Consider the following 15,668-nt stretch of genomic DNA (forward strand, 5'->3'; position numbering starts at 1 on the left):
TGACACTGCAGCATAAAGTCTCAGCCAGGAAAATCCTTAAGCCTCGTACCTGGAATATCTTCATGGTCTATAGTCCTATTTAGAGATGCTTGTGTGCAGCCTTCTTAGCGCAGTAGGCAGCGCGTCAGTCTCATAATCTGAAGGTCCTGAGTTCGATCCTCAGAGAGGGCATTTATTTCCTCCTTTTGGCAAGCAAAATTCTCAGATTTTCTTGAAAAGTGGAAACTATGCCTACTCCAAACACATTTTTCAAAGCAAACAATTTAAGCGGGGTTCTGACCCCCAACTGCCGGAGAAACCTCTACTTTCCACAAGATGGCAGGCTAGCCTTCTGGAAAAAGCCAAGATAGAGAACAGAGACTCCTGGAGATGCCGGGGATTGAACCCGGGGCCTCATACATGCGAAGCATGCGCTCTACCACTGAGCTACATCCCCTCGACTGCACTCTAACGTTTTGCTGGATGCAAGGAGACTCTGAAGCCCATGGACTGCAAAGTCTCGATTTGAGACTAGAATGTAAAGTGTCAGGCTTGGAATTGCTCACACCTCACGTGTGAACTGTCTTCATGGAGCATATATTTAGTGCAATCAGGGATCGATTCTCCGGCAGGGCTTTTATTTGCTCAGTTTGGAATGCAAAACTTCTCAGGATTCCCAAAAATGTGACAACTATTGGTCTACTTTCCTGCTTGCTCAGCCTTTCGGGAGATGATTCCATTGGATATTCCCTCTTGCCCATCGGTATACATTCAAATTGAAGGCAAGTCATAGTGTGATTGGCTGCCAAGCAGCTACCTTTGGAGCAGTGCAATTGGAAGTCTGCCAAGGGCATACATATATTAATGCAATGCTTTGGTATTAGTTCTGATCAGCAGGTTTCCTTGACTGTTCTTCACACCTCCCCTAGCGACGACTATGTCATCCATTCCCTTTGAAAGCAGATAGAGTACGCTTCTTTTCCGGTATTTATCGAAGCTCTGGGAATTTTTCATAGTCAATGGAAGGTATTGTTGATTCAAAGCAAAAGCCATGGAAATTAAACCACAAAATCCTTCGAGCCGGATTTGAACCAGCGACCTAAGGATGCCTGAATTTATGCTACAGTCCTCCGCTCTACCAACTGAGCTATCGAAGGAGTAGTGGCAAACTTCCGTAGCACCAAAATTATCTCTCGCTCAAGAAAGGTTGTGGAGGGTGGGGACCAGGAGCAGACAGATGCACATCATCAATATTACCTGCCACTCCCCCTCAAAGTTACCAGAAAAGTAAGAGTCTCTGCTTTCGAGGAAGAACCCTTACCAATGACCAAGAGGGCTGCCACAGATTTCTATCCTAAATGTATTAAGATTGCCAAGATTAATCATCACTTTGATGGCTTAAACAAGTAAGATTCTTCTGTTGTATAAGCATCAAAAATGAGATAGCCCCATTTCATGGGTTTTTTCAAGGCAAACGTCTCACAGTTTAAGTGGGGTTGGTATCCCAGTTGCATGACATATCTCTTCCTTAATACTGATAGCCAGCCTTGTTTTCTGCCAAAATCCGAGACAAGCATGGCAAAAGTCTGGAGATGCCGGGGATTGAACCCGGGGCCTCATACATGCAAAGCATGCGCTCTACCACAGAGCTACATCCCCATGTCTGCCAAGTTTTACTGGCTGCCAAGTCAACCCATTTGACACTGCAGCATAAAGTCTCAGCCAGGAAAATCCTTAAGCCTCGTACCTGGAATATCTTCATGGTCTATAGTCCTATTTAGAGATGCTTGTGTGCAGCCTTCTTAGCGCAGTAGGCAGCGCGTCAGTCTCATAATCTGAAGGTCCTGAGTTCGATCCTCAGAGAGGGCATTTATTTCCTCCTTTTGGCAAGCAAAATTCTCAGATTTTCTTGAAAAGTGGAAACTATGCCTACTCCAAACACATTTTTCAAAGCAAACAATTTAAGCGGGGTTCTGACCCCCAACTGCCCGAGAAACCTCTACTTTCCACAAGATGGCAGGCTAGCCTTCTGGAAAAAGCCAAGATAGAGAACAGAGACTCCTGGAGATGCCGGGGATTGAACCCGGGGCCTCATACATGCGAAGCATGCGCTCTACCACTGAGCTACATCCCCTCGACTGCACTCTAACGTTTTGCTGGATGCAAGGAGACTCTGAAGCCCATGGACTGCAAAGTCTCGATTTGAGACTAGAATGTAAAGTGTCAGGCTTGGAATTGCTCACACCTCACGTGTGAACTGTCTTCATGGAGCATATATTTAGTGCAATCAGGGATCGATTCTCCGGCAGGGCTTTTATTTGCTCAGTTTGGAATGCAAAACTTCTCAGGATTCCCAAAAATGTGACAACTATTGGTCTACTTTCCTGCTTGCTCAGCCTTTCGGGAGATGATTCCATTGGATATTCCCTCTTGCCCATCGGTATACATTCAAATTGAAGGCAAGTCATAGTGTGATTGGCTGCCAAGCAGCTACCTTTGGAGCAGTGCAATTGGAAGTCTGCCAAGGGCATACATATATTAATGCAATGCTTTGGTATTAGTTCTGATCAGCAGGTTTCCTTGACTGTTCTTCACACCTCCCCTAGCGACGACTATGTCATCCATTCCCTTTGAAAGCAGATAGAGTACGCTTCTTTTCCGGTATTTATCGAAGCTCTGGGAATTTTTCATAGTCAATGGAAGGTATTGTTGATTCAAAGCAAAAGCCATGGAAATTAAACCACAAAATCCTTCGAGCCGGATTTGAACCAGCGACCTAAGGATGCCTGAATTTATGCTACAGTCCTCCGCTCTACCAACTGAGCTATCGAAGGAGTAGTGGCAAACTTCCGTAGCACCAAAATTATCTCTCGCTCAAGAAAGGTTGTGGAGGGTGGGGACCAGGAGCAGACAGATGCACATCATCAATATTACCTGCCACTCCCCCTCAAAGTTACCAGAAAAGTAAGAGTCTCTGCTTTCGAGGAAGAACCCTTACCAATGACCAAGAGGGCTGCCACAGATTTCTATCCTAAATGTATTAAGATTGCCAAGATTAATCATCACTTTGATGGCTTAAACAAGTAAGATTCTTCTGTTGTATAAGCATCAAAAATGAGATAGCCCCATTTCATGGGTTTTTTCAAGGCAAACGTCTCACAGTTTAAGTGGGGTTGGTATCCCAGTTGCATGACATATCTCTTCCTTAATACTGATAGCCAGCCTTGTTTTCTGCCAAAATCCGAGACAAGCATGGCAAAAGTCTGGAGATGCCGGGGATTGAACCCGGGGCCTCATACATGCAAAGCATGCGCTCTACCACTGAGCTACATCCCCATGTCTGCCAAGTTTTACTGGCTGCCAAGTCAACCCATTTGACACTGCAGCATAAAGTCTCAGCCAGGAAAATCCTTAAGCCTCGTACCTGGAATATCTTCATGGTCTATAGTCCTATTTAGAGATGCTTGTGTGCAGCCTTCTTAGCGCAGTAGGCAGCGCGTCAGTCTCATAATCTGAAGGTCCTGAGTTCGATCCTCAGAGAGGGCATTTATTTCCTCCTTTTGGCAAGCAAAATTCTCAGATTTTCTTGAAAAGTGGAAACTATGCCTACTCCAAACACATTTTTCAAAGCAAACAATTTAAGCGGGGTTCTGACCCCCAACTGCCGGAGAAACCTCTACTTTCCACAAGATGGCAGGCTAGCCTTCTGGAAAAAGCCAAGATAGAGAACAGAGACTCCTGGAGATGCCGGGGATTGAACCCGGGGCCTCATACATGCGAAGCATGCGCTCTACCACTGAGCTACATCCCCTCGACTGCACTCTAACGTTTTGCTGGATGCAAGGAGACTCTGAAGCCCATGGACTGCAAAGTCTCGATTTGAGACTAGAATGTAAAGTGTCAGGCTTGGAATTGCTCACACCTCACGTGTGAACTGTCTTCATGGAGCATATATTTAGTGCAATCAGGGATCGATTCTCCGGCAGGGCTTTTATTTGCTCAGTTTGGAATGCAAAACTTCTCAGGATTCCCAAAAATGTGACAACTATTGGTCTACTTTCCTGCTTGCTCAGCCTTTCGGGAGATGATTCCATTGGATATTCCCTCTTGCCCATCGGTATACATTCAAATTGAAGGCAAGTCATAGTGTGATTGGCTGCCAAGCAGCTACCTTTGGAGCAGTGCAATTGGAAGTCTGCCAAGGGCATACATATATTAATGCAATGCTTTGGTATTAGTTCTGATCAGCAGGTTTCCTTGACTGTTCTTCACACCTCCCCTAGCGACGACTATGTCATCCATTCCCTTTGAAAGCAGATAGAGTACGCTTCTTTTCCGGTATTTATCGAAGCTCTGGGAATTTTTCATAGTCAATGGAAGGTATTGTTGATTCAAAGCAAAAGCCATGGAAATTAAACCACAAAATCCTTCGAGCCGGATTTGAACCAGCGACCTAAGGATGCCTGAATTTATGCTACAGTCCTCCGCTCTACCAACTGAGCTATCGAAGGAGTAGTGGCAAACTTCCGTAGCACCAAAATTATCTCTCGCTCAAGAAAGGTTGTGGAGGGTGGGGACCAGGAGCAGACAGATGCACATCATCAATATTACCTGCCACTCCCCCTCAAAGTTACCGGAAAAGTAAGAGTCTCTGCTTTCGAGGAAGAACCCTTACCAATGACCAAGAGGGCTGCCACAGATTTCTATCCTAAATGTATTAAGATTGCCAAGATTAATCATCACTTTGATGGCTTAAACAAGTAAGATTCTTCTGTTGTATAAGCATCAAAAATGAGATAGCCCCATTTCATGGGTTTTTTCAAGGCAAACGTCTCACAGTTTAAGTGGGGTTGGTATCCCAGTTGCATGACATATCTCTTCCTTAATACTGATAGCCAGCCTTGTTTTCTGCCAAAATCCGAGACAAGCATGGCAAAAGTCTGGAGATGCCGGGGATTGAACCCGGGGCCTCATACATGCAAAGCATGCGCTCTACCACTGAGCTACATCCCCATGTCTGCCAAGTTTTACTGGCTGCCAAGTCAACCCATTTGACACTGCAGCATAAAGTCTCAGCCAGGAAAATCCTTAAGCCTCGTACCTGGAATATCTTCATGGTCTATAGTCCTATTTAGAGATGCTTGTGTGCAGCCTTCTTAGCGCAGTAGGCAGCGCGTCAGTCTCATAATCTGAAGGTCCTGAGTTCGATCCTCAGAGAGGGCATTTATTTCCTCCTTTTGGCAAGCAAAATTCTCAGATTTTCTTGAAAAGTGGAAACTATGCCTACTCCAAACACATTTTTCAAAGCAAACAATTTAAGCGGGGTTCTGACCCCCAACTGCCGGAGAAACCTCTACTTTCCACAAGATGGCAGGCTAGCCTTCTGGAAAAAGCCAAGATAGAGAACAGAGACTCCTGGAGATGCCGGGGATTGAACCCGGGGCCTCATACATGCGAAGCATGCGCTCTACCACTGAGCTACATCCCCTCGACTGCACTCTAACGTTTTGCTGGATGCAAGGAGACTCTGAAGCCCATGGACTGCAAAGTCTCGATTTGAGACTAGAATGTAAAGTGTCAGGCTTGGAATTGCTCACACCTCACGTGTGAACTGTCTTCATGGAGCATATATTTAGTGCAATCAGGGATCGATTCTCCGGCAGGGCTTTTATTTGCTCAGTTTGGAATGCAAAACTTCTCAGGATTCCCAAAAATGTGACAACTATTGGTCTACTTTCCTGCTTGCTCAGCCTTTCGGGAGATGATTCCATTGGATATTCCCTCTTGCCCATCGGTATACATTCAAATTGAAGGCAAGTCATAGTGTGATTGGCTGCCAAGCAGCTACCTTTGGAGCAGTGCAATTGGAAGTCTGCCAAGGGCATACATATATTAATGCAATGCTTTGGTATTAGTTCTGATCAGCAGGTTTCCTTGACTGTTCTTCACACCTCCCCTAGCGACGACTATGTCATCCATTCCCTTTGAAAGCAGATAGAGTACGCTTCTTTTCCGGTATTTATCGAAGCTCTGGGAATTTTTCATAGTCAATGGAAGGTATTGTTGATTCAAAGCAAAAGCCATGGAAATTAAACCACAAAATCCTTCGAGCCGGATTTGAACCAGCGACCTAAGGATGCCTGAATTTATGCTACAGTCCTCCGCTCTACCAACTGAGCTATCGAAGGAGTAGTGGCAAACTTCCGTAGCACCAAAATTATCTCTCGCTCAAGAAAGGTTGTGGAGGGTGGGGACCAGGAGCAGACAGATGCACATCATCAATATTACCTGCCACTCCCCCTCAAAGTTACCAGAAAAGTAAGAGTCTCTGCTTTCGAGGAAGAACCCTTACCAATGACCAAGAGGGCTGCCACAGATTTCTATCCTAAATGTATTAAGATTGCCAAGATTAATCATCACTTTGATGGCTTAAACAAGTAAGATTCTTCTGTTGTATAAGCATCAAAAATGAGATAGCCCCATTTCATGGGTTTTTTCAAGGCAAACGTCTCACAGTTTAAGTGGGGTTGGTATCCCAGTTGCATGACATATCTCTTCCTTAATACTGATAGCCAGCCTTGTTTTCTGCCAAAATCCGAGACAAGCATGGCAAAAGTCTGGAGATGCCGGGGATTGAACCCGGGGCCTCATACATGCAAAGCATGCGCTCTACCACAGAGCTACATCCCCATGTCTGCCAAGTTTTACTGGCTGCCAAGTCAACCCATTTGACACTGCAGCATAAAGTCTCAGCCAGGAAAATCCTTAAGCCTCGTACCTGGAATATCTTCATGGTCTATAGTCCTATTTAGAGATGCTTGTGTGCAGCCTTCTTAGCGCAGTAGGCAGCGCGTCAGTCTCATAATCTGAAGGTCCTGAGTTCGATCCTCAGAGAGGGCATTTATTTCCTCCTTTTGGCAAGCAAAATTCTCAGATTTTCTTGAAAAGTGGAAACTATGCCTACTCCAAACACATTTTTCAAAGCAAACAATTTAAGCGGGGTTCTGACCCCCAACTGCCCGAGAAACCTCTACTTTCCACAAGATGGCAGGCTAGCCTTCTGGAAAAAGCCAAGATAGAGAACAGAGACTCCTGGAGATGCCGGGGATTGAACCCGGGGCCTCATACATGCGAAGCATGCGCTCTACCACTGAGCTACATCCCCTCGACTGCACTCTAACGTTTTGCTGGATGCAAGGAGACTCTGAAGCCCATGGACTGCAAAGTCTCGATTTGAGACTAGAATGTAAAGTGTCAGGCTTGGAATTGCTCACACCTCACGTGTGAACTGTCTTCATGGAGCATATATTTAGTGCAATCAGGGATCGATTCTCCGGCAGGGCTTTTATTTGCTCAGTTTGGAATGCAAAACTTCTCAGGATTCCCAAAAATGTGACAACTATTGGTCTACTTTCCTGCTTGCTCAGCCTTTCGGGAGATGATTCCATTGGATATTCCCTCTTGCCCATCGGTATACATTCAAATTGAAGGCAAGTCATAGTGTGATTGGCTGCCAAGCAGCTACCTTTGGAGCAGTGCAATTGGAAGTCTGCCAAGGGCATACATATATTAATGCAATGCTTTGGTATTAGTTCTGATCAGCAGGTTTCCTTGACTGTTCTTCACACCTCCCCTAGCGACGACTATGTCATCCATTCCCTTTGAAAGCAGATAGAGTACGCTTCTTTTCCGGTATTTATCGAAGCTCTGGGAATTTTTCATAGTCAATGGAAGGTATTGTTGATTCAAAGCAAAAGCCATGGAAATTAAACCACAAAATCCTTCGAGCCGGATTTGAACCAGCGACCTAAGGATGCCTGAATTTATGCTACAGTCCTCCGCTCTACCAACTGAGCTATCGAAGGAGTAGTGGCAAACTTCCGTAGCACCAAAATTATCTCTCGCTCAAGAAAGGTTGTGGAGGGTGGGGACCAGGAGCAGACAGATGCACATCATCAATATTACCTGCCACTCCCCCTCAAAGTTACCAGAAAAGTAAGAGTCTCTGCTTTCGAGGAAGAACCCTTACCAATGACCAAGAGGGCTGCCACAGATTTCTATCCTAAATGTATTAAGATTGCCAAGATTAATCATCACTTTGATGGCTTAAACAAGTAAGATTCTTCTGTTGTATAAGCATCAAAAATGAGATAGCCCCATTTCATGGGTTTTTTCAAGGCAAACGTCTCACAGTTTAAGTGGGGTTGGTATCCCAGTTGCATGACATATCTCTTCCTTAATACTGATAGCCAGCCTTGTTTTCTGCCAAAATCCGAGACAAGCATGGCAAAAGTCTGGAGATGCCGGGGATTGAACCCGGGGCCTCATACATGCAAAGCATGCGCTCTACCACTGAGCTACATCCCCATGTCTGCCAAGTTTTACTGGCTGCCAAGTCAACCCATTTGACACTGCAGCATAAAGTCTCAGCCAGGAAAATCCTTAAGCCTCGTACCTGGAATATCTTCATGGTCTATAGTCCTATTTAGAGATGCTTGTGTGCAGCCTTCTTAGCGCAGTAGGCAGCGCGTCAGTCTCATAATCTGAAGGTCCTGAGTTCGATCCTCAGAGAGGGCATTTATTTCCTCCTTTTGGCAAGCAAAATTCTCAGATTTTCTTGAAAAGTGGAAACTATGCCTACTCCAAACACATTTTTCAAAGCAAACAATTTAAGCGGGGTTCTGACCCCCAACTGCCGGAGAAACCTCTACTTTCCACAAGATGGCAGGCTAGCCTTCTGGAAAAAGCCAAGATAGAGAACAGAGACTCCTGGAGATGCCGGGGATTGAACCCGGGGCCTCATACATGCGAAGCATGCGCTCTACCACTGAGCTACATCCCCTCGACTGCACTCTAACGTTTTGCTGGATGCAAGGAGACTCTGAAGCCCATGGACTGCAAAGTCTCGATTTGAGACTAGAATGTAAAGTGTCAGGCTTGGAATTGCTCACACCTCACGTGTGAACTGTCTTCATGGAGCATATATTTAGTGCAATCAGGGATCGATTCTCCGGCAGGGCTTTTATTTGCTCAGTTTGGAATGCAAAACTTCTCAGGATTCCCAAAAATGTGACAACTATTGGTCTACTTTCCTGCTTGCTCAGCCTTTCGGGAGATGATTCCATTGGATATTCCCTCTTGCCCATCGGTATACATTCAAATTGAAGGCAAGTCATAGTGTGATTGGCTGCCAAGCAGCTACCTTTGGAGCAGTGCAATTGGAAGTCTGCCAAGGGCATACATATATTAATGCAATGCTTTGGTATTAGTTCTGATCAGCAGGTTTCCTTGACTGTTCTTCACACCTCCCCTAGCGACGACTATGTCATCCATTCCCTTTGAAAGCAGATAGAGTACGCTTCTTTTCCGGTATTTATCGAAGCTCTGGGAATTTTTCATAGTCAATGGAAGGTATTGTTGATTCAAAGCAAAAGCCATGGAAATTAAACCACAAAATCCTTCGAGCCGGATTTGAACCAGCGACCTAAGGATGCCTGAATTTATGCTACAGTCCTCCGCTCTACCAACTGAGCTATCGAAGGAGTAGTGGCAAACTTCCGTAGCACCAAAATTATCTCTCGCTCAAGAAAGGTTGTGGAGGGTGGGGACCAGGAGCAGACAGATGCACATCATCAATATTACCTGCCACTCCCCCTCAAAGTTACCAGAAAAGTAAGAGTCTCTGCTTTCGAGGAAGAACCCTTACCAATGACCAAGAGGGCTGCCACAGATTTCTATCCTAAATGTATTAAGATTGCCAAGATTAATCATCACTTTGATGGCTTAAACAAGTAAGATTCTTCTGTTGTATAAGCATCAAAAATGAGATAGCCCCATTTCATGGGTTTTTTCAAGGCAAACGTCTCACAGTTTAAGTGGGGTTGGTATCCCAGTTGCATGACATATCTCTTCCTTAATACTGATAGCCAGCCTTGTTTTCTGCCAAAATCCGAGACAAGCATGGCAAAAGTCTGGAGATGCCGGGGATTGAACCCGGGGCCTCATACATGCAAAGCATGCGCTCTACCACTGAGCTACATCCCCATGTCTGCCAAGTTTTACTGGCTGCCAAGTCAACCCATTTGACACTGCAGCATAAAGTCTCAGCCAGGAAAATCCTTAAGCCTCGTACCTGGAATATCTTCATGGTCTATAGTCCTATTTAGAGATGCTTGTGTGCAGCCTTCTTAGCGCAGTAGGCAGCGCGTTAGTCTCATAATCTGAAGGTCCTGAGTTCGATCCTCAGAGAGGGCATTTATTTCCTCCTTTTGGCAAGCAAAATTCTCAGATTTTCTTGAAAAGTGGAAACTATGCCTACTCCAAACACATTTTTCAAAGCAAACAATTTAAGCGGGGTTCTGACCCCCAACTGCCGGAGAAACCTCTACTTTCCACAAGATGGCAGGCTAGCCTTCTGGAAAAAGCCAAGATAGAGAACAGAGACTCCTGGAGATGCCGGGGATTGAACCCGGGGCCTCATACATGCGAAGCATGCGCTCTACCACTGAGCTACATCCCCTCGACTGCACTCTAACGTTTTGCTGGATGCAAGGAGACTCTGAAGCCCATGGACTGCAAAGTCTCGATTTGAGACTAGAATGTAAAGTGTCAGGCTTGGAATTGCTCACACCTCACGTGTGAACTGTCTTCATGGAGCATATATTTAGTGCAATCAGGGATCGATTCTCCGGCAGGGCTTTTATTTGCTCAGTTTGGAATGCAAAACTTCTCAGGATTCCCAAAAATGTGACAACTATTGGTCTACTTTCCTGCTTGCTCAGCCTTTCGGGAGATGATTCCATTGGATATTCCCTCTTGCCCATCGGTATACATTCAAATTGAAGGCAAGTCATAGTGTGATTGGCTGCCAAGCAGCTACCTTTGGAGCAGTGCAATTGGAAGTCTGCCAAGGGCATACATATATTAATGCAATGCTTTGGTATTAGTTCTGATCAGCAGGTTTCCTTGACTGTTCTTCACACCTCCCCTAGCGACGACTATGTCATCCATTCCCTTTGAAAGCAGATAGAGTACGCTTCTTTTCCGGTATTTATCGAAGCTCTGGGAATTTTTCATAGTCAATGGAAGGTATTGTTGATTCAAAGCAAAAGCCATGGAAATTAAACCACAAAATCCTTCGAGCCGGATTTGAACCAGCGACCTAAGGATGCCTGAATTTATGCTACAGTCCTCCGCTCTACCAACTGAGCTATCGAAGGAGTAGTGGCAAACTTCCGTAGCACCAAAATTATCTCTCGCTCAAGAAAGGTTGTGGAGGGTGGGGACCAGGAGCAGACAGATGCACATCATCAATATTACCTGCCACTCCCCCTCAAAGTTACCAGAAAAGTAAGAGTCTCTGCTTTCGAGGAAGAACCCTTACCAATGACCAAGAGGGCTGCCACAGATTTCTATCCTAAATGTATTAAGATTGCCAAGATTAATCATCACTTTGATGGCTTAAACAAGTAAGATTCTTCTGTTGTATAAGCATCAAAAATGAGATAGCCCCATTTCATGGGTTTTTTCAAGGCAAACGTCTCACAGTTTAAGTGGGGTTGGTATCCCAGTTGCATGACATATCTCTTCCTTAATACTGATAGCCAGCCTTGTTTTCTGCCAAAATCCGAGACAAGCATGGCAAAAGTCTGGAGATGCCGGGGATTGAACCCGGGGCCTCATACATGCAAAGCATGCGCTCTACCACTGAGCTACATCCCCATGTCTGCCAAGTTTTACTGGCTGCCAAGTCAACCCATTTGACACTGCAGCATAAAGTCTCAGCCAGGAAAATCCTTAAGCCTCGTACCTGGAATATCTTCATGGTCTATAGTCCTATTTAGAGATGCTTGTGTGCAGCCTTCTTAGCGCAGTAGGCAGCGCGTCAGTCTCATAATCTGAAGGTCCTGAGTTCGATCCTCAGAGAGGGCATTTATTTCCTCCTTTTGGCAAGCAAAATTCTCAGATTTTCTTGAAAAGTGGAAACTATGCCTACTCCAAACACATTTTTCAAAGCAAACAATTTAAGCGGGGTTCTGACCCCCAACTGCCGGAGAAACCTCTACTTTCCACAAGATGGCAGGCTAGCCTTCTGGAAAAAGCCAAGATAGAGAACAGAGACTCCTGGAGATGCCGGGGATTGAACCCGGGGCCTCATACATGCGAAGCATGCGCTCTACCACTGAGCTACATCCCCTCGACTGCACTCTAGCGTTTTGCTGGATGCAAGGAGACTCTGAAGCCCATGGACTGCAAAGTCTCGATTTGAGACTAGAATGTAAAGTGTCAGGCTTGGAATTGCTCACACCTCACGTGTGAACTGTCTTCATGGAGCATATATTTAGTGCAATCAGGGATCGATTCTCCGGCAGGGCTTTTATTTGCTCAGTTTGGAATGCAAAACTTCTCAGGATTCCCAAAAATGTGACAACTATTGGTCTACTTTCCTGCTTGCTCAGCCTTTCGGGAGATGATTCCATTGGATATTCCCTCTTGCCCATCGGTATACATTCAAATTGAAGGCAAGTCATAGTGTGATTGGCTGCCAAGCAGCTACCTTTGGAGCAGTGCAATTGGAAGTCTGCCAAGGGCATACATATATTAATGCAATGCTTTGGTATTAGTTCTGATCAGCAGGTTTCCTTGACTGTTCTTCACACCTCCCCTAGCGACGACTATGTCATCCATTCCCTTTGAAAGCAGATAGAGTACGCTTCTTTTCCGGTATTTATCGAAGCTCTGGGAATTTTTCATAGTCAATGGAAGGTATTGTTGATTCAAAGCAAAAGCCATGGAAATTAAACCACAAAATCCTTCGAGCCGGATTTGAACCAGCGACCTAAGGATGCCTGAATTTATGCTACAGTCCTCCGCTCTACCAACTGAGCTATCGAAGGAGTAGTGGCAAACTTCCGTAGCACCAAAATTATCTCTCGCTCAAGAAAGGTTGTGGAGGGTGGGGACCAGGAGCAGACAGATGCACATCATCAATATTACCTGCCACTCCCCCTCAAAGTTACCAGAAAAGTAAGAGTCTCTGCTTTCGAGGAAGAACCCTTACCAATGACCAAGAGGGCTGCCACAGATTTCTATCCTAAATGTATTAAGATTGCCAAGATTAATCATCACTTTGATGGCTTAAACAAGTAAGATTCTTCTGTTGTATAAGCATCAAAAATGAGATAGCCCCATTTCATGGGTTTTTTCAAGGCAAACGTCTCACAGTTTAAGTGGGGTTGGTATCCCAGTTGCATGACATATCTCTTCCTTAATACTGATAGCCAGCCTTGTTTTCTGCCAAAATCCGAGACAAGCATGGCAAAAGTCTGGAGATGCCGGGGATTGAACCCGGGGCCTCATACATGCAAAGCATGCGCTCTACCACTGAGCTACATCCCCATGTCTGCCAAGTTTTACTGGCTGCCAAGTCAACCCATTTGACACTGCAGCATAAAGTCTCAGCCAGGAAAATCCTTAAGCCTCGTACCTGGAATATCTTCATGGTCTATAGTCCTATTTAGAGATGCTTGTGTGCAGCCTTCTTAGCGCAGTAGGCAGCGCGTCAGTCTCATAATCTGAAGGTCCTGAGTTCGATCCTCAGAGAGGGCATTTATTTCCTCCTTTTGGCAAGCAAAATTCTCAGATTTTCTTGAAAAGTGGAAACTATGCCTACTCCAAACACATTTTTCAAAGCAAACAATTTAAGCGGGGTTCTGACCCCCAACTGCCGGAGAAACCTCTACTTTCCACAAGATGGCAGGCTAGCCTTCTGGAAAAAGCCAAGATAGAGAACAGAGACTCCTGGAGATGCCGGGGATTGAACCCGGGGCCTCATACATGCGAAGCATGCGCTCTACCACTGAGCTACATCCCCTCGACTGCACTCTAGCGTTTTGCTGGATGCAAGGAGACTCTGAAGCCCATGGACTGCAAAGTCTCGATTTGAGACTAGAATGTAAAGTGTCAGGCTTGGAATTGCTCACACCTCACGTGTGAACTGTCTTCATGGAGCATATATTTAGTGCAATCAGGGATCGATTCTCCGGCAGGGCTTTTATTTGCTCAGTTTGGAATGCAAAACTTCTCAGGATTCCCAAAAATGTGACAACTATTGGTCTACTTTCCTGCTTGCTCAGCCTTTCGGGAGATGATTCCATTGGATATTCCCTCTTGCCCATCGGTATACATTCAAATTGAAGGCAAGTCATAGTGTGATTGGCTGCCAAGCAGCTACCTTTGGAGCAGTGCAATTGGAAGTCTGCCAAGGGCATACATATATTAATGCAATGCTTTGGTATTAGTTCTGATCAGCAGGTTTCCTTGACTGTTCTTCACACCTCCCCTAGCGACGACTATGTCATCCATTCCCTTTGAAAGCAGATAGAGTACGCTTCTTTTCCGGTATTTATCGAAGCTCTGGGAATTTTTCATAGTCAATGGAAGGTATTGTTGATTCAAAGCAAAAGCCATGGAAATTAAACCACAAAATCCTTCGAGCCGGATTTGAACCAGCGACCTAAGGATGCCTGAATTTATGCTACAGTCCTCCGCTCTACCAACTGAGCTATCGAAGGAGTAGTGGCAAACTTCCGTAGCACCAAAATTATCTCTCGCTCAAGAAAGGTTGTGGAGGGTGGGGACCAGGAGCAGACAGATGCACATCATCAATATTACCTGCCACTCCCCCTCAAAGTTACCAGAAAAGTAAGAGTCTCTGCTTTCGAGGAAGAACCCTTACCAATGACCAAGAGGGCTGCCACAGATTTCTATCCTAAATGTATTAAGATTGCCAAGATTAATCATCACTTTGATGGCTTAAACAAGTAAGATTCTTCTGTTGTATAAGCATCAAAAATGAGATAGCCCCATTTCATGGGTTTTTTCAAGGCAAACGTCTCACAGTTTAAGTGGGGTTGGTATCCCAGTTGCATGACATATCTCTTCCTTAATACTGATAGCCAGCCTTGTTTTCTGCCAAAATCCGAGACAAGCATGGCAAAAGTCTGGAGATGCCGGGGATTGAACCCGGGGCCTCATACATGCAAAGCATGCGCTCTACCACTGAGCTACATCCCCATGTCTGCCAAGTTTTACTGGCTGCCAAGTCAACCCATTTGACACTGCAGCATAAAGTCTCAGCCAGGAAAATCCTTAAGCCTCGTACCTGGAATATCTTCATGGTCTATAGTCCTATTTAGAGATGCTTGTGTGCAGCCTTCTTAGCGCAGTAGGCAGCGCGTTAGTCTCATAATCTGAAGGTCCTGAGTTCGATCCTCAGAGAGGGCATTTATTTCCTCCTTTTGGCAAGCAAAATTCTCAGATTTTCTTGAAAAGTGGAAACTATGCCTACTCCAAACACATTTTTCAAAGCAAACAATTTAAGCGGGGTTCTGACCCCCAACTGCCGGAGAAACCTCTACTTTCCACAAGATGGCAGGCTAGCCTTCTGGAAAAAGCCAAGATAGAGAACAGAGACTCCTGGAGATGCCGGGGATTGAACCCGGGGCCTCATACATGCGAAGCATGCGCTCTACCACTGAGCTACATCCCCTCGACTGCACTCTAACGTTTTGCTGGATGCAAGGAGACTCTGAAGCCCATGGACTGCAAAGTCTCGATTTGAGACTAGAATGTAAAGTGTCAGGCTTGGAATTGCTCACACCTCACGTGTGAACTGTCTTCATGGAGCA

The 15,668-nt window shown here is 45.3% G+C and overlaps 38 non-coding genes across 38 annotated transcripts; 10 read left to right on the forward strand and 28 right to left on the reverse strand.

Annotated features, from left to right (window-relative positions):
- The first annotated feature begins 98 nt into the window (after positions 1 to 98).
- TRNAM-CAU (transfer RNA methionine (anticodon CAU)) lies at positions 99 to 171 on the forward strand. Its single transcript has one exon. It is a non-coding gene; the product is annotated as a tRNA-Met (tRNA).
- A 193-nt stretch (positions 172 to 364) lies between these two features.
- TRNAA-CGC (transfer RNA alanine (anticodon CGC)) lies at positions 365 to 436 on the reverse strand. Its single transcript has one exon. It is a non-coding gene; the product is annotated as a tRNA-Ala (tRNA).
- Positions 437 to 1,050: 614 nt separating this feature from the next.
- TRNAY-GUA (transfer RNA tyrosine (anticodon GUA)) lies at positions 1,051 to 1,136 on the reverse strand. Its single transcript is given in 2 exon segments — positions 1,051 to 1,086; positions 1,100 to 1,136. It is a non-coding gene; the product is annotated as a tRNA-Tyr (tRNA).
- A 430-nt stretch (positions 1,137 to 1,566) lies between these two features.
- On the reverse strand, positions 1,567 to 1,638 carry TRNAA-UGC (transfer RNA alanine (anticodon UGC)). Its single transcript has one exon. It is a non-coding gene; the product is annotated as a tRNA-Ala (tRNA).
- Positions 1,639 to 1,775: 137 nt separating this feature from the next.
- Positions 1,776 to 1,848, forward strand: TRNAM-CAU (transfer RNA methionine (anticodon CAU)). The gene has a single exon. It is a non-coding gene; the product is annotated as a tRNA-Met (tRNA).
- A 193-nt stretch (positions 1,849 to 2,041) lies between these two features.
- Positions 2,042 to 2,113, reverse strand: TRNAA-CGC (transfer RNA alanine (anticodon CGC)). Its single transcript has one exon. It is a non-coding gene; the product is annotated as a tRNA-Ala (tRNA).
- Positions 2,114 to 2,727: 614 nt separating this feature from the next.
- TRNAY-GUA (transfer RNA tyrosine (anticodon GUA)) lies at positions 2,728 to 2,813 on the reverse strand. Its single transcript is given in 2 exon segments — positions 2,728 to 2,763; positions 2,777 to 2,813. It is a non-coding gene; the product is annotated as a tRNA-Tyr (tRNA).
- A 430-nt stretch (positions 2,814 to 3,243) lies between these two features.
- On the reverse strand, positions 3,244 to 3,315 carry TRNAA-UGC (transfer RNA alanine (anticodon UGC)). The gene has a single exon. It is a non-coding gene; the product is annotated as a tRNA-Ala (tRNA).
- A 137-nt stretch (positions 3,316 to 3,452) lies between these two features.
- On the forward strand, positions 3,453 to 3,525 carry TRNAM-CAU (transfer RNA methionine (anticodon CAU)). The gene has a single exon. It is a non-coding gene; the product is annotated as a tRNA-Met (tRNA).
- Positions 3,526 to 3,718: 193 nt separating this feature from the next.
- Positions 3,719 to 3,790, reverse strand: TRNAA-CGC (transfer RNA alanine (anticodon CGC)). Its single transcript has one exon. It is a non-coding gene; the product is annotated as a tRNA-Ala (tRNA).
- Positions 3,791 to 4,404: 614 nt separating this feature from the next.
- TRNAY-GUA (transfer RNA tyrosine (anticodon GUA)) lies at positions 4,405 to 4,490 on the reverse strand. Its single transcript is given in 2 exon segments — positions 4,405 to 4,440; positions 4,454 to 4,490. It is a non-coding gene; the product is annotated as a tRNA-Tyr (tRNA).
- A 430-nt stretch (positions 4,491 to 4,920) lies between these two features.
- Positions 4,921 to 4,992, reverse strand: TRNAA-UGC (transfer RNA alanine (anticodon UGC)). Its single transcript has one exon. It is a non-coding gene; the product is annotated as a tRNA-Ala (tRNA).
- Positions 4,993 to 5,129: 137 nt separating this feature from the next.
- On the forward strand, positions 5,130 to 5,202 carry TRNAM-CAU (transfer RNA methionine (anticodon CAU)). The gene has a single exon. It is a non-coding gene; the product is annotated as a tRNA-Met (tRNA).
- Positions 5,203 to 5,395: 193 nt separating this feature from the next.
- On the reverse strand, positions 5,396 to 5,467 carry TRNAA-CGC (transfer RNA alanine (anticodon CGC)). The gene has a single exon. It is a non-coding gene; the product is annotated as a tRNA-Ala (tRNA).
- Positions 5,468 to 6,081: 614 nt separating this feature from the next.
- TRNAY-GUA (transfer RNA tyrosine (anticodon GUA)) lies at positions 6,082 to 6,167 on the reverse strand. The gene is given in 2 exon segments: positions 6,082 to 6,117; positions 6,131 to 6,167. It is a non-coding gene; the product is annotated as a tRNA-Tyr (tRNA).
- A 430-nt stretch (positions 6,168 to 6,597) lies between these two features.
- TRNAA-UGC (transfer RNA alanine (anticodon UGC)) lies at positions 6,598 to 6,669 on the reverse strand. The gene has a single exon. It is a non-coding gene; the product is annotated as a tRNA-Ala (tRNA).
- Positions 6,670 to 6,806: 137 nt separating this feature from the next.
- On the forward strand, positions 6,807 to 6,879 carry TRNAM-CAU (transfer RNA methionine (anticodon CAU)). The gene has a single exon. It is a non-coding gene; the product is annotated as a tRNA-Met (tRNA).
- A 193-nt stretch (positions 6,880 to 7,072) lies between these two features.
- Positions 7,073 to 7,144, reverse strand: TRNAA-CGC (transfer RNA alanine (anticodon CGC)). Its single transcript has one exon. It is a non-coding gene; the product is annotated as a tRNA-Ala (tRNA).
- Positions 7,145 to 7,758: 614 nt separating this feature from the next.
- On the reverse strand, positions 7,759 to 7,844 carry TRNAY-GUA (transfer RNA tyrosine (anticodon GUA)). Its single transcript is given in 2 exon segments — positions 7,759 to 7,794; positions 7,808 to 7,844. It is a non-coding gene; the product is annotated as a tRNA-Tyr (tRNA).
- A 430-nt stretch (positions 7,845 to 8,274) lies between these two features.
- Positions 8,275 to 8,346, reverse strand: TRNAA-UGC (transfer RNA alanine (anticodon UGC)). Its single transcript has one exon. It is a non-coding gene; the product is annotated as a tRNA-Ala (tRNA).
- Positions 8,347 to 8,483: 137 nt separating this feature from the next.
- On the forward strand, positions 8,484 to 8,556 carry TRNAM-CAU (transfer RNA methionine (anticodon CAU)). Its single transcript has one exon. It is a non-coding gene; the product is annotated as a tRNA-Met (tRNA).
- A 193-nt stretch (positions 8,557 to 8,749) lies between these two features.
- Positions 8,750 to 8,821, reverse strand: TRNAA-CGC (transfer RNA alanine (anticodon CGC)). Its single transcript has one exon. It is a non-coding gene; the product is annotated as a tRNA-Ala (tRNA).
- A 614-nt stretch (positions 8,822 to 9,435) lies between these two features.
- TRNAY-GUA (transfer RNA tyrosine (anticodon GUA)) lies at positions 9,436 to 9,521 on the reverse strand. Its single transcript is given in 2 exon segments — positions 9,436 to 9,471; positions 9,485 to 9,521. It is a non-coding gene; the product is annotated as a tRNA-Tyr (tRNA).
- Positions 9,522 to 9,951: 430 nt separating this feature from the next.
- On the reverse strand, positions 9,952 to 10,023 carry TRNAA-UGC (transfer RNA alanine (anticodon UGC)). The gene has a single exon. It is a non-coding gene; the product is annotated as a tRNA-Ala (tRNA).
- A 137-nt stretch (positions 10,024 to 10,160) lies between these two features.
- TRNAM-CAU (transfer RNA methionine (anticodon CAU)) lies at positions 10,161 to 10,233 on the forward strand. The gene has a single exon. It is a non-coding gene; the product is annotated as a tRNA-Met (tRNA).
- Positions 10,234 to 10,426: 193 nt separating this feature from the next.
- TRNAA-CGC (transfer RNA alanine (anticodon CGC)) lies at positions 10,427 to 10,498 on the reverse strand. The gene has a single exon. It is a non-coding gene; the product is annotated as a tRNA-Ala (tRNA).
- A 614-nt stretch (positions 10,499 to 11,112) lies between these two features.
- TRNAY-GUA (transfer RNA tyrosine (anticodon GUA)) lies at positions 11,113 to 11,198 on the reverse strand. Its single transcript is given in 2 exon segments — positions 11,113 to 11,148; positions 11,162 to 11,198. It is a non-coding gene; the product is annotated as a tRNA-Tyr (tRNA).
- Positions 11,199 to 11,628: 430 nt separating this feature from the next.
- Positions 11,629 to 11,700, reverse strand: TRNAA-UGC (transfer RNA alanine (anticodon UGC)). The gene has a single exon. It is a non-coding gene; the product is annotated as a tRNA-Ala (tRNA).
- A 137-nt stretch (positions 11,701 to 11,837) lies between these two features.
- Positions 11,838 to 11,910, forward strand: TRNAM-CAU (transfer RNA methionine (anticodon CAU)). The gene has a single exon. It is a non-coding gene; the product is annotated as a tRNA-Met (tRNA).
- Positions 11,911 to 12,103: 193 nt separating this feature from the next.
- TRNAA-CGC (transfer RNA alanine (anticodon CGC)) lies at positions 12,104 to 12,175 on the reverse strand. Its single transcript has one exon. It is a non-coding gene; the product is annotated as a tRNA-Ala (tRNA).
- A 614-nt stretch (positions 12,176 to 12,789) lies between these two features.
- TRNAY-GUA (transfer RNA tyrosine (anticodon GUA)) lies at positions 12,790 to 12,875 on the reverse strand. The gene is given in 2 exon segments: positions 12,790 to 12,825; positions 12,839 to 12,875. It is a non-coding gene; the product is annotated as a tRNA-Tyr (tRNA).
- A 430-nt stretch (positions 12,876 to 13,305) lies between these two features.
- TRNAA-UGC (transfer RNA alanine (anticodon UGC)) lies at positions 13,306 to 13,377 on the reverse strand. Its single transcript has one exon. It is a non-coding gene; the product is annotated as a tRNA-Ala (tRNA).
- Positions 13,378 to 13,514: 137 nt separating this feature from the next.
- TRNAM-CAU (transfer RNA methionine (anticodon CAU)) lies at positions 13,515 to 13,587 on the forward strand. The gene has a single exon. It is a non-coding gene; the product is annotated as a tRNA-Met (tRNA).
- A 193-nt stretch (positions 13,588 to 13,780) lies between these two features.
- On the reverse strand, positions 13,781 to 13,852 carry TRNAA-CGC (transfer RNA alanine (anticodon CGC)). Its single transcript has one exon. It is a non-coding gene; the product is annotated as a tRNA-Ala (tRNA).
- A 614-nt stretch (positions 13,853 to 14,466) lies between these two features.
- TRNAY-GUA (transfer RNA tyrosine (anticodon GUA)) lies at positions 14,467 to 14,552 on the reverse strand. The gene is given in 2 exon segments: positions 14,467 to 14,502; positions 14,516 to 14,552. It is a non-coding gene; the product is annotated as a tRNA-Tyr (tRNA).
- A 430-nt stretch (positions 14,553 to 14,982) lies between these two features.
- Positions 14,983 to 15,054, reverse strand: TRNAA-UGC (transfer RNA alanine (anticodon UGC)). The gene has a single exon. It is a non-coding gene; the product is annotated as a tRNA-Ala (tRNA).
- Positions 15,055 to 15,191: 137 nt separating this feature from the next.
- TRNAM-CAU (transfer RNA methionine (anticodon CAU)) lies at positions 15,192 to 15,264 on the forward strand. Its single transcript has one exon. It is a non-coding gene; the product is annotated as a tRNA-Met (tRNA).
- A 193-nt stretch (positions 15,265 to 15,457) lies between these two features.
- On the reverse strand, positions 15,458 to 15,529 carry TRNAA-CGC (transfer RNA alanine (anticodon CGC)). The gene has a single exon. It is a non-coding gene; the product is annotated as a tRNA-Ala (tRNA).
- Between the last annotated feature and the right edge of the window lie 139 nt (positions 15,530 to 15,668).

This window comes from Lissotriton vulgaris, chromosome 1_1 (assembly GCF_964263255.1).
Source record: "Lissotriton vulgaris chromosome 1_1, aLisVul1.2, whole genome shotgun sequence".
NCBI lineage: Eukaryota > Metazoa > Chordata > Amphibia > Caudata > Salamandridae > Lissotriton > Lissotriton vulgaris.